Raw genomic sequence first — 13366 nt, forward strand, 5'->3', positions numbered from 1 at the left:
AGAGACGTTACAAGTAGGAAGATAGGGCAGATACGGAGTAATTGTGAGTATTTCTGTGACAGTGTTGTTCTCAAGAGAATCGACAGCTAACCAACATTGACAACGATAGTTCACGGATATACGCCTACGTTGCAGGCCGAAGGCGAATAGATGGAGAATGTACGACGACACTGAACGGGTAATTCAGTACGTAGAGGGAGATGAACATTTTATGGTCATGGGGAATTGGAGTGAGATTTTAGGGCAAAGAGTAGAGGAAACTATTATGAGAGAATATGGGCTTGGTACTAGGAATGACAGTTCAGAAAGATTAATAGAAAAGTGGTCGGAGGGACTGACTCAGCACACTGAAAATTCAAAACAAACATTGGTGAAATTAAAAGCAAGGGTGGTTACGAAGAGTGCTATTTGAATTCAACAGTTACATAAATAGGAGAGAGCGGGTAGATGGAAAGAGTATCCTGTGCTCGTCGATGAGGCGGAGGACTTGTCTGATAACGTGATAGAAGAAGAAACAAGAGTCGGTGTAGAAGAGACAGGGGACTTAGTATTACACTAAGAGTTTAAAAGAGGTTGGTAAGACTCAAGACTGGATAAAGTAGAAGAGATTGGCAACGAAATGACTATTCACTTAGGCGTGTAGAATGTAGCACTGTAACGATATACCATTCGACTTTTGAAAAAACATCATCGGCACAATGTCGAAGACTGCAAGAGCCGACGAATGCGGGAATTGTTGCACAATCAGCTTAATAGCCCATGTACTCAATGCGTAGAAGAGCAGAAAAGAAAACTAAGGATGTGTTAGGGTTTGGGAAAGTTAAAAGCACTAGATGCAATTCTGAAGCTGCAGCCACACGAAAGTTTCAGTACTGATGAATTCTTGTTTTTACTTCAAGAATTCAGGATACTTAAGACTAGATGGTTATCTTTAATCAACAATTTATGCTCGCTCTAGTACGAGTAGCTGCTACGCCAACGTCCAACTAGGAGTAACAAAGGTACATGTTCATACGATTTCAGGCGACCTGTTCACAGAAGAGCCGAAGAAAACTGGTAGTAGACCACTTACGGGAAGATTAGTCTGAGTTCTGGAGAAACGATGGAACACGCGAGTTCATACTGGTCGAACAATCTAGTTTTGAGGCTTCACTGAAGAAATATGAATGTTCATTTATAGCTTTGGTAACGTTGGAGACACTTTTGATGGTGTTGACTGAAATAAAATCTTTCAGACTCTGAAGAGAGCAGGGTAAAATGCAAGAAGTGGAAGGGTATCCTCTACATCTACATCTACACCCATACTCCGCAAGCCACCTGACGGTGTGTGCTGAAGGGTACCTTGAGTACCCCTATCGGTTCTCGCTGTCTTCAACTTGTACAGAATCAAGATTGTAGGTATGAAACTCCAAGGACGTGGAAGAAGTTCAGTCTATGGATTGATCAAGCAGTAAAGAAGATGAACGAGAAATCTGTAAAGATAACTACAGTGCACGGATAAGAAATAAAAAAAATTCAGGTTTGCTGACGACATGTTAATTCCTTGCGGGACGGCAAAGCTTTTGCAACAACAGTTGAAAGTAATGAAAGTTAAACGAGGGGAACTGAATGCTCTTTAAGGTATTTGTATGGAAGTGAATTATGGACGGAGACCAATTCACAAGGGAATGGGAACAATTCAGTTGTGGTGCTACAGAAGAGCGACGATGATAATGTTGGTATATATAACTAATTAAGGAGCAGTAAATCGAATTGCTGCTAAGAGTGGAGATTAGTTGATAGGAAACGTCCTTGGTAACAAGAAATTGTCAGTTTGCTAATGGAAGAGAGTATTGTGGGCCAGAATTGGAAGAGAGAGATCAGAGATTGCATACAGAGAGCATGTTTAAATGTACGCGGCGTGAGGTAGTAACGCAGAACTGGAGGGAATTGGACAGGATAGAGTGGTCTGGAGAGCTGCAGTAAGGCAGTATTCGGACTGAAGACCACAACAACAACAATAATGGACTTGCAATGCTCAGTAGAAAACGCAAAATGTGCATTGTCTATGCCCGACCGAAACACTGCGACTGTCAACAGACTTTCGCTTTTCTCATCCATAATTGGCAATTTGTTTGTAATAAATACTGCTGTTAATGGCACAGTTGTAGGTAGAAATCATTAGCCACACGGTCACCAAAACTGACATCTGCCGGGAAAGAGGTTCGCTGACCACATCCCCCTCCGCATCCACATCAGATGACGCCTACGAACTGAGGATGACACGGCAGCCAGTCGCTACCGTTGGGCTTTCTACGCCTGTACGGCCAGTGTTAGTATTTTTTATCATTAGCCTATGCTGGAGCCACGATCTCTGAATTGTTACATACAAATTACAACAGTACAGAATCTTGAAAATCGCTACGATCCTTTTCTTCGTTAGATAAATAATATTACCAGACGCAGCCGTACTGGGAAAACTGTTATTATGGAAAAAAGAAAAGGAATAGTTTTCTAGATAGCAAAAAGCGAAATAGAGGCCATGCTTGTGAACATCAACATGTAATCGTAGAAATAAACATTGCACAGCGGCCGAACTGTAAATTACCTCCAGCACAGCTTGCCATTTATATGGAAATTACTCTCACAGGGTTCCCCAAGAAAGAAGGGTGCTCGGAATGCGAGGTCAACTTTTCCGCTGCTGTACACTGAAAACCAATTCCGTTGGTTCCTGACGTTAAAGTCTAGGGACACAATTTACACACTAATATCTTTAAACAGTTTACACTGGCGGGTAACACAAGGGACAAGGATCTATAGCAATATAAAAGAGCTTTACTTTGGACAGAAATTGCTAGGCGTGCTCCTGAATGGAATTAGAGTTCTATGTTGCTTCTTTGTTCTGGCCATAAATTAGACAGACTTTACTGTTCTGGCAATAAATCAGGAAGCAGATATCTCTTTTTTCTGTCCTTGACTTTCTCGTAGATTTAACTGCCAACGGAAAGTCAGCGTCAGCGTCACAGCTTTGGCACAAAAGTTATCTCCTTGTTCGATAACATAAGTCAGATCTATGGATGGCCGACAGTATTTGGACGAAATTTAAGAAAGGATAATTAAGAACAAGAAATGCAAAGATATTCATAATTCTAGACTTCGGCAAGTACGTTAGGCTGCTTTACTGCTATTCAAGTGTGTGATTTACCTTGCTGTTGAAGTGGCTTAAAATTTACACAATTCAGAGCTGTATTCTAAAAGGAATGTTTTCGTTAACGATTCTGGTGCATATTGCTTGCTGTTATTGTCGACCACCGAAAGTGTTTCTCACTATATATCACAGAAATCACAGATTTAGTTATCTCTTCCAGTCTCTTTTTTATTACATATATCAGTGTCTTTAGCATGAGCCACCGGTGCTTTTGTAAAAGCATCTATTTATACACTGAGATACTTCTATCAATCTAGTGCATTGTAACAGTCACTTACAACGTTAAATGAACAGGAGGTCATCGACAGTAAAAGTAAGTATATCTAAAAATATTGTTACGTAAATTTGAGTTCGTACCAGAGCTTTCGTTTTTATGAGTGGTTTCTAAATGAATCCACTGAGGCAGTATATAAGTATAATACAAAATTTATTAAATTTTGGGTCTATTTTTGATTGTTATTGAGGACCACAATATGTTTTAGGAACTATGAGTTCGTGGAAGTTTAGAGATGTGGGACTGTGAACGGAAAAGTTCTAATTTGCGTTCAAATTTATGGAATGAAATGTTGGGTGATTGAGAACTGAATGCCGTAGAGGTGTCAAAGTGAAACCACCTACTTAAAACCACTGAGTCTTGTACGTCTTGCCAAACCTGTCTTATATTCGTTGCTTCCTATGATAATAAACGTTAATTACATTAAAAATTTTAAATTATATTTTTTCCCGATTGATGGGATGCGGAGGGTTAATAGATGGGAGGGAGAACGCCATTAGACAATTGCTAATAAGTAAGCATTTGGTGGAATTGGCAAGGTCCTCTTTCCGTTTCACTCCGAAATTCAGTTTTGTGTTATGAAAGCCTCCGAGTTATGCTGAAAAACTGTTCCTCCTTTTCCACAAAATAATCCCGTACGAATAAGGAAAATGAAAGCCGTACTCAGTTGGAAGTACCACTACTATAATCCTTAGAAGTTAACTGACAGTAGAACCCAGGCAGGGTATTGATCCGAAGTTCCTTCCTTTTTCTTCCTTCTTTTGTACAATGCAATCACGGAAATGTTTTAGACACCTGTAAGAAAGACGCTAATGTTCCAAACATCATATTTCTTTCATTGAAGCCTGTAGGGAACCCAAAATAAGATAAACATAATAACCTTCCTTCGGCCCAAAATGCACTCTAGTTTACAACTGTACTCAGGGTTCGTAATTGTACAACATTGTAATAGACTGAAGATTCTGTTTAACATCTTACACTACTAAAAGTCACTACGGGAACAAGCAAGAACGACGAACGTAAATTTTAGGAAAAGTACATGCGATGAAAGATATCAAATTCGATTCCATAGGGGGAGAAAATGGATATTCGGTTGCTATTAGGATCTGATCCTGATTTATCCACAAAAACGAGACATACACCGAAAACATTTCCATGGGTGTGGGATGTAGACAGTAAAATTTTCTCCTTGCGAGAAACTTAAGACGGATTAAAGGCATTTTTTTGTGTCATCAGTCTTCTGACTGGTTTGATGAGGCCCGCCACGAATTACTCTCCTGTGGTAAGCTCTTCATCTTAGAGTACCACTTGCTACCTACGTCCTCAATTACTTGCTGGAGGTATTCCTATATTTGTCTTCCTCTAACGTTTTTACCCTCTACTGCTCCCTCTAGTACGATGGAAGTCATTCCCTCATGTCTTAACAGAGGTCGTATCATCCTGTCCCTTCTGCCTATAAGTGTTTTCCAAATATTCCTTTCCTCTCCAATTCTGCGCAGAACCTCCTCATTCCTTACGTTATCAGTCCACCTAATTTTCAACATTCGTCTGTAGCACCACACCTCAAAATGATTCTATTCTCTTCGGTTGTGATTTTCTCGCAGTGTATGTTTCACTGCCATACAATGCTGTACTCTAGACGTACATTCTCAGAAATTTCTTCGTCAAATTAAGGCCGATATTTGATATTAGTAGACTTCTCTTGGGCAGTAATTCCCTTTTTGCCATTGCTAGTCTGCTTTTGATGACCTCCTTCCTCCGTCCGTCATTGGTTGTTTTCCTGGGTGGGTAGCAGAATTTCTTAACTTCGGCTACTTCGCGACCATCAGTCCTGATGTTAAGTTTCTCGCTGTTCCCATTTGTGCTACGTCTCATTACTCTCTTCTTTCTTCGATTTACTCTCAGGTCAGTCTCATTACATTGTTAATTCCATTCAGTGGAGCACGTAGTACTCATTCTCTTTCACTCATGGTAGCAATGTCATGAGCGAAAGGTGTTATTGATATACTTCCACCTTGAATTTTAATTCCACTCCTGAACCTTTGTTTTATTTTCATGATTGCTTCTTCGCCGTGCTGACTGAACAGTTGGGGAGAAATATTACACGCAGTATTGGACCGTCATGGGCTCAGCATTCGTTTTAAGGATACGAACTTGACGATCTGGGGTACTAGGACTGGTAAGTGCCAGCTGCCTTTTGTCACTGTGAGCTCTGGGTATGGTTCAGGGACCACTGTACAGCGCGGCATTGGAACGTGCAGTGTCAGAAGGAACGGAGATCTCGGTTTGACCGCCCACATCGCGACGATGAGATACATGGCTGTTGATGTGCAACAGTTGTTAGCGGGCAACATCAGGGGAAACTGGCGCACCTCAGTTGTGTATGTCTCACACAGGAGAGTTGCGCTCCGCCTGATTAGACCCTTGTATGCTGAAAAAATGGCTGAAACGGCTCTAAGCACTGTGGGACTTAACATCTGAGGTCATCAGTCCCCTATAACTTAGAACTACTTAAGCCTAACTAACCTCTGGACATCACACACATCCATGCCCGAGGCAGGATTCGAACCTGCGACCGTAGCAGCAGCGCGGTTCCGGACTGTAGCGCCTGGAACCGCTCTTCCACAGCGACCGGCCCCTTGCATGCCTAGCTGCTTGTGGGACAGAGGCGGGTCGCTAGAAATTTGCTTTTCCTCGTTTCAGCGGAACGGGTAGGCCACTGGTAGGTAATAAAAGCGCATGCGACAGGAGCGTTCGTGTAGCCAGTCATACAGGATAATTTTAGAATTCTGGGATCTAGCATACTGTTTGTCAGAATGTGCCTCTGTTAATTAATGGAAAGAAAGAAGCTTTTAAAAAGTCTCTCACTTTTACGTCAAAAAGTGTTCGGAGGAGACAACAGTTATGGTAAAATCTAATAAGCGGTAGTGGAATGTGACACTTGTAGCGTTAATGGAATGTGACTGTTGGTCGAAACTTCACGTTCACAACAAGCGACAAACCTGCAGAAAGCCCAGAGCTTTTTGGAATATGCCACTGAGACTGAGTTCCATACCAAATTGGACTACAGTAAAGATGTTGTGACATGCATGGATCTGGTGGACATTCCCAAAGACAAACTTAAAACGGAATGGTTCCAAGAAAGCATTAGTGAAGCCCAAAACGTAAAAGGGTGGATGACGATGTGGTAATACGTACTCGCTTGTACTCACTTTTAACAGCACGAAAGTTGCAGAGTGCTACTGTGCTTTCCTTCGTCTAAGCGTGGAGCCGTATGTCTCCAACTCAATGCCTGTTACAGATGCCAGTGCCTTCGGCATACTACTCTTCGATGTAATGGAGAAATCACTTGTGGCAGTTGTGGTAAGGCTGCCCATGAAGGAGTCGCCTGTTCATCTCTTTTGAAATGTGTGAACCGCTCTGGTTTCTACAGTGTGTATCTTGAAAACCGAAATGTATAAAAACTTGAAACTACAAATACATCCACTAAGCTGTATGAGGTGAAGTAGCCGCCCTCGTCCACTACCATTCCGATGCTGCTACACGAACGGAGGTTTCTAGTGTCAGTAGCAATAGCAACTGCGTTTGTCGATCCACGTGTGCTACTGTAGTAAGTTCTAAACCTATACCTTTGCACTCCACCTCACCCCCCACCCCCACCCCTCTCACAGACCATCAGAAAGGGCTTCCACAAGCATTCGATGCGATTCTCCAGCAGTTTTGTTCAAATGATGACAGAAAAAACTTTTGTCCACAAATCGTACTTCGTAGGCACGGAGCTCGACATGTGTAAGGGTTTGAAACACATATCCATGTATGGGACATAGGTTATCGTGTGTTAACACCCGTCGGCAGTCGGTACAGGAAGAAGATGGCGCTGCAGACGCGGTCTCACTAGTGAGCCTGTGTACAGAGGGAGTGGCCGAGGTGAAGTTACCCGTGATTGGTTGATTAGCTTTGGCAGAAAAATGGCGCCAAACGTCTCTGCTCTTCCAATGTTCGCCGTGCCTTTAATTGAAGTTCAGAGGACTTTTGGAAACGATTAAAAGGTATTTGAATTATTGAGAGACTTGTTATGAATTGTGCATGCATATTCTATTTAGTTGTATATCGTTTTTTGGTACGTAATTAGGGTTTGCGATCTTAAACACGAGTTGAAATAATGAAGCGTTTTGTGATGAAGTCGGTAGGCCTACATGTTTGAAGTAAACACGTTAGTAATTGTACAGTATTGTTTTGACATCTGTAATTCGCTCCTCAGACGTTCGTAAACTATGCCGGGTTGTGCTGCATTTGGTTGTTCCAATAGAGGCGAAGGTGGATTTATGTTAGCATTTCCACGCAATGGAAAAAGACGAAAGCAGTGGGCTCTCGCAGTCAAAAGAGCTGACATAAACCAAACAGGAGCCTTGGGGAAACCAAGCAAGTACTCTTATCTATGCGAGGTAAGTCGTTTTTGCTTTTTACTACGTATAAAACAACTTGCAATACACATAGTTAAATTTGAAAACAGACCTTTAAATTGGCTGTGTGAAAATTATTATAACACATTATTCTTATAGACAAAGGCATTTAACGAATGATTTCGCCATATTGTCTTGTGCTTTGGATTCGGTGAGTGTGTACTCCATTACTCCACTACTGGCCATTCAAAAGTCCCGCCCGCAGTTTGGCAGAAAAATGGCCCCCCCTATCGTCCGGTTGGTCACTCTCTCCCTATACAGGCTCTCTAGGTCTCACGGGGCCTCCACTGACGGCTAACACCATCTGTAGGGAAATTCCAGTTTCATACTTCCACATCTGGTAAGTGAGGGCGAGACTACCACACTGAGGGTCCGGTACAAATTTCGTTCTGTATATAGACAGGGAACTATGTATATAGATCGGGAATCGAGAAGCTCCACAATTTTGGGCTGGTATCTGTACCGATACTGTCAATTTATTGTTGACAGGAATTCCAAGACTTTCGTGAATGTTTCGCTCTGAATTACAACAGCCAAACAGTTGCAGGATAAAAATTTGTAAAAATACTTAGCCACCGATTTGGTATATCTAAATATACATTCACCAGCAAAAATACACATGAACAGGAAGACACCTTTATTAGCAAAAAAAATTAGCAACATAACTGAGACAGAAGTAGAAACAAACGCTTGTAGCTTTAAGTAACCATGAAAATTACCAAAGTTTTACAAGCGCTAAAACGTTTAGTCGCTTACTAAAATCACTTGCGGGAGTGGAGTTGCATAAAACCATCGTGTCAAAGGCGGCACCAGTAGTTAAAATTAAAATATCACCTCCATTTGTACAGCATAATTATGAAAAGATGGTCGAAGCAAACGCATCATACTACACTCCTGGAAAAGGAAAAAACAACACATTGACATCGGTGCGTCAGACCCACCATACTTGCTCCGGACACTGCGAGAGGGCTGTACAAGCAATGATCACACGCACGGCACAGCGGACACACCAGGAACCGCGGTGTTGGCCGTCGAATGGCGCTAGCTGCGCAGCATTTGTGCACCGCCGCCGTCAGTGTCAGCCAGTTTGCCGTGGCATACGGAGCTCCATCGCAGTCTTTAACACTGGTAGCATGCCGCGAAGGCGTGGACGTGAACCGTATGTGCAGTTGACGGACTTTGAGCGAGGGCGTATAGTGGGCATGCGGGAGGCCGGGTGGACGTACCACCGAATTGCTTAACACGTGGGGCGTGAGGTCTCCACAGTACATCGATGTTGTCGCCAGTGGTCGTCTTGAGGTGCACGTGCACGTCGACCTGGGACCGGACCGCAGCGACGCACGGATGCACGCCAAGACCGTAGGATCCTACGCAGTGCCGTAGGGGACCGCACCGCCACTTCCCAGCAAATTAGGGACACTGTTGCTCCTGGGGTATCGGCGAGGACCATTCGCAACCGTCTCCATGAAGCTGGGCTACGGTCCCGCACACCGTTAGGCCGTCTTCCGCTCACGCCCCAACATCGTGAAGCCCGCCTCCAGTGGTGTCGCGACAGGCGTGAATGGAGGGACGAATGGAGACGTGTCGTCTTCAGCGATGATAGTCGCTTCTGCCTTTGTGCCAATGATGGTCGTATGCGTGTTTGGCGCCGTGCAGGTGAGCGCCACAATCAGGACTGCATACGACCGAGGCACACAGGGCCAACACCCGGCATCATGGTGTGGGGAGCGATCTCCTACACTGGCCGTACACCTCTGGTGATCGTCGAGGGGACACTGAATAGTGCACGGTACATCCAAACCGTCATCGAACCCATCGTTCTACCATTCCTAGACTGGCAAGGGAACTTGCTGTTCCAACAGGACAATGCACGTCCGCATGTATCCCGTGCCACCCAACGTGCTCTAGAAGGTGTAAGTCAACTACCCTGGCCAGCAAGATCTCCGGATCTGTCCACCATTGAGCATGTTTGGGACTGGATGAAGCGTCGTCTCACGCGGTCTGCACGTCCAGCACGAACGCTGGTCCAACTGAGGCGCCAGGTGGAAATGGCATGGCAAGCCGTTCCACAGGACTACATCCAGAATCTCTACGATCGTCTCCATGGGAGAATAGCAGCCTGCATTGCTGCGAAAGGTGGATATACACTGTACTAGTGCCGACATTGTGCATGCTCTGTTGCCTGTGTCTATGTGCCTGTGGTTCTGTTAGTGTGATCATGTGATGTATCTGACCCCAGGAATGTGTCAATAAAGTTTCCCCTTCCTGGGACAATGAATTCACGGTGTTCTTATTTCAATTTCCAGGAGTGTATAAGTGCTTACCCTGTGAACTAACTTGATGAGGGTGTGGAGGTGCTGGGGCAGACAGTTTCACAGAGAGGGGAGACTTGTGATATGCGGGAGAGACTCGCACACTTTAAAACCTGGGATACGTACGCATGCGCGTCAAAATTTTAAAGGTTTTGCTAATTAAACCCTCTGTCTTAATAAATAAGATGTATCGGAACCATTTAAAACAGTTGCATACAATAGAAAATATGAACACCAATTAGCCTGTGTCCCAGTGTCAAGCAGGTGAAGCTTTCGCTAAGAACATATCCAACGAAAGAGGGCGCCATTGTTATGCGCTAGAATCTCACGCAGAATGAAGGGCTATAATACATACCAACGAAAACGACATAATGTTGTAGAAAATCGAAACCATCTGCCATCATAAATAAAAAACATAACAGAATTATTTAAACCACACAAAGACATCGAAATCCGCGAACAACAATGATCAAAAATACGTAAAATCCCAACAAGACACGAAAGAAGCCTCTCACCAATATCAATAGACAATCTTCTAGTAAGACAAACTATGTACTACGTTACAGCAAGAAGGAGTTTGAAACCGTCCAAAAATTGTTTTAATTTTTGTTTCTAAGCTGCACCTGTTCGTTAACAATAAATCCATCTTCTTGAAACGGATTTTTAAACATTTCTCGTTCCTCGAACAGGTCCAGTTTGTAACTCTCAATCTCTTCGTGTAGCAATTCTACGTCATCCAGTTTACGACGCGGACGTTGTAAGACGAATAGATGTTCAGTAAACATGGAATTGTACATGTTTTCCCCATATTTACCTAGCATTTTTATCTAAGATTTTGCCTTACAAAGGTGTCTTCCTGTGCAGGTGTATTTTTGCTACGGATGAACGTATATTTAAATATACCGAAACCGTGGTCAAGGATTTCAGTAAATCTTTACCACGCAACTGTTTGAGTGTTATCATCTACCGTGAAGATTTTTAACAGTTGCTGCTTCAGCCATTTTAAAATTTAGTTTCGTGAATGCTTTAAGTTTAATTGAGTGTTTTCCGTAATTTCGCGTTTGATATTGTAACTTCTCATTTACTTTTTTTGGTTTTGGAGTTACATTAGCATGCTTTGCTAACTGGCAACTGCATTTGTATCACATATTTTGCTACTCGCAAACTCACTGATCAAAACCTATATGACATTTGTAATTAAAAGCTGAACTTTATATACCTTAATATTCCTAAGAGAAATATATCTTAACAGATTGGCAGACAGATAACTAACAACAACAACAAATTCGTAAGCTTTAACTCCAGATTAACAATTTTCTTAATTTTTTTCCCTTTACTTGTACTGTGAAATTTTGCTTCTTGCTAAATGTCATGATTTTATGTCAACGACAAGTTCTCTAGTCGCGTTCGGACAGCCAAATGGTGAGGCGACCTCTCGATAAGCGGTAAATCTTCATCGTCATCATTCCATTAAAACAGCTGGTGATTGTCCATAGTCGCAATTGCGACTACATTTCATGTAATTCTTGATGGCTGTAGACGCAGCAGTGCCTGTTCCTTCGGACATGCATACGAGTGCGAAGGAACATCAGATCTTAGTTCCGAATAACACAGGCACTGCAATATCGTAGTCTAGAAGAGTATAAGAGTAAGTGATATAAATAGCCGTATCTTTTTACTGCGTTGCGTTGACAAAGGATTTTAAATTTTTCACTTCGCCAGCTACCGGAAACCGTAGCATGACATACACTTCTGGCCATTAAAACTGCTACACCAAGAAGAAATGCAGATGATAAACGGGTATTCATTGGACAAATATATTATACTAGAACTAACATGTGATTACATTTTCACGCAATTTGGGCGCATAGATCCTGAGAAAACAGTATCCAGAACAACCACCTCTGACCGTAATACCGGCCTTAATACGGTTTTGCATTGAGTCAAACAGAGCTTGGATGGCGTGTACAGGTACAGCTGTCCATATAGCTTCAACACTATACCACAGTTCATCAAGACTATTGACAGCCGTATTGTGACGAGCCAGTTGCTCGGCCACCAGTGACCAGACATTTTCAGTTCGTAAGAGATCTGCAGAATATGCTGGCCAGGGCAGCAGTCGAACATTTTCTGTATCCAGAAAGGCCCGTACAGGACCTGTAACATGCGAATGTGCATTATCCCGCTGAAATATAGGGTTTCGCAGGGATGGAATGAAAGGTATAGCCACGGGTAGTAACACATCTAAAATGTAACGTCCACTCTCCAAAGCGCCGTCACTGCGAACAAGAGGTGACCGAGACGTGTAACCAATGGCATCCCATACCATTACGCCGGGTGATACGCCAGTATGACGATGACGAATACATGCTTCCAATGTGCGTTCACCGCGATGTCGCCAAACACAGATGAGACCGTCATGATGCTGTAAACAGAAACTGCATTCATCTGAAAAATTGACGTTTTGCATTCGTGCACCCAGGTTCGTCGTTGAGTACACAATCGCAGGTGCTCCTGTCTGTGATGAAGCGTCAAGGGTATCCGCAGCCATGGTCTCCGAGCTGATAGTCCATGCTGCTGCAAACGTCGTCGAACTGTTCGTGCAGATGGTTGGTGTCTTGCAAACGTCCCCACATGTTGACTCAGGGATCGAGACGTGGCTGCACGACCCGTCACTGCCATGCGGATAAGATGCCTGTCATCTCGACTGCTAGTGATAAGAGGCCGTTGGGATCCAGCACGGCGTTCCGTATTACCCTCCTGAACCTACCTTTCCTATGTAGTCATTGGATCTCGACCAACGCGAGGAGCAATGTCGCGAAGCGATAAACGGCAATCGCGATAGGCTGCAATTCGACCTTTATCAAAGTCGGAAACGTGATGGTATGCATTTCTCCTCCTTATACGAGGCATCACAACAACGTTTCACCAGGCAACGCCGGTCAACTGCTGTTTGTGTATGAGAAATCGGTTGGAAACTTTCCTCATGTCAGCACGTTGTAGGGTGTCGCCACCGGCGCCAACCTTGTGTGAATGTTCTGAAAAGCTAATCATTTGCATATCACAGCATCCTCTTCCTGTCGGTTAAATTTCGCGTCTGTAGCACGTCATCTTCGTGGTGTAGCAATTT

This window comes from Schistocerca gregaria, chromosome 9, assembly GCF_023897955.1.
Source record: "Schistocerca gregaria isolate iqSchGreg1 chromosome 9, iqSchGreg1.2, whole genome shotgun sequence".
In the NCBI taxonomy this organism is placed as follows: domain Eukaryota; kingdom Metazoa; phylum Arthropoda; class Insecta; order Orthoptera; family Acrididae; genus Schistocerca; species Schistocerca gregaria.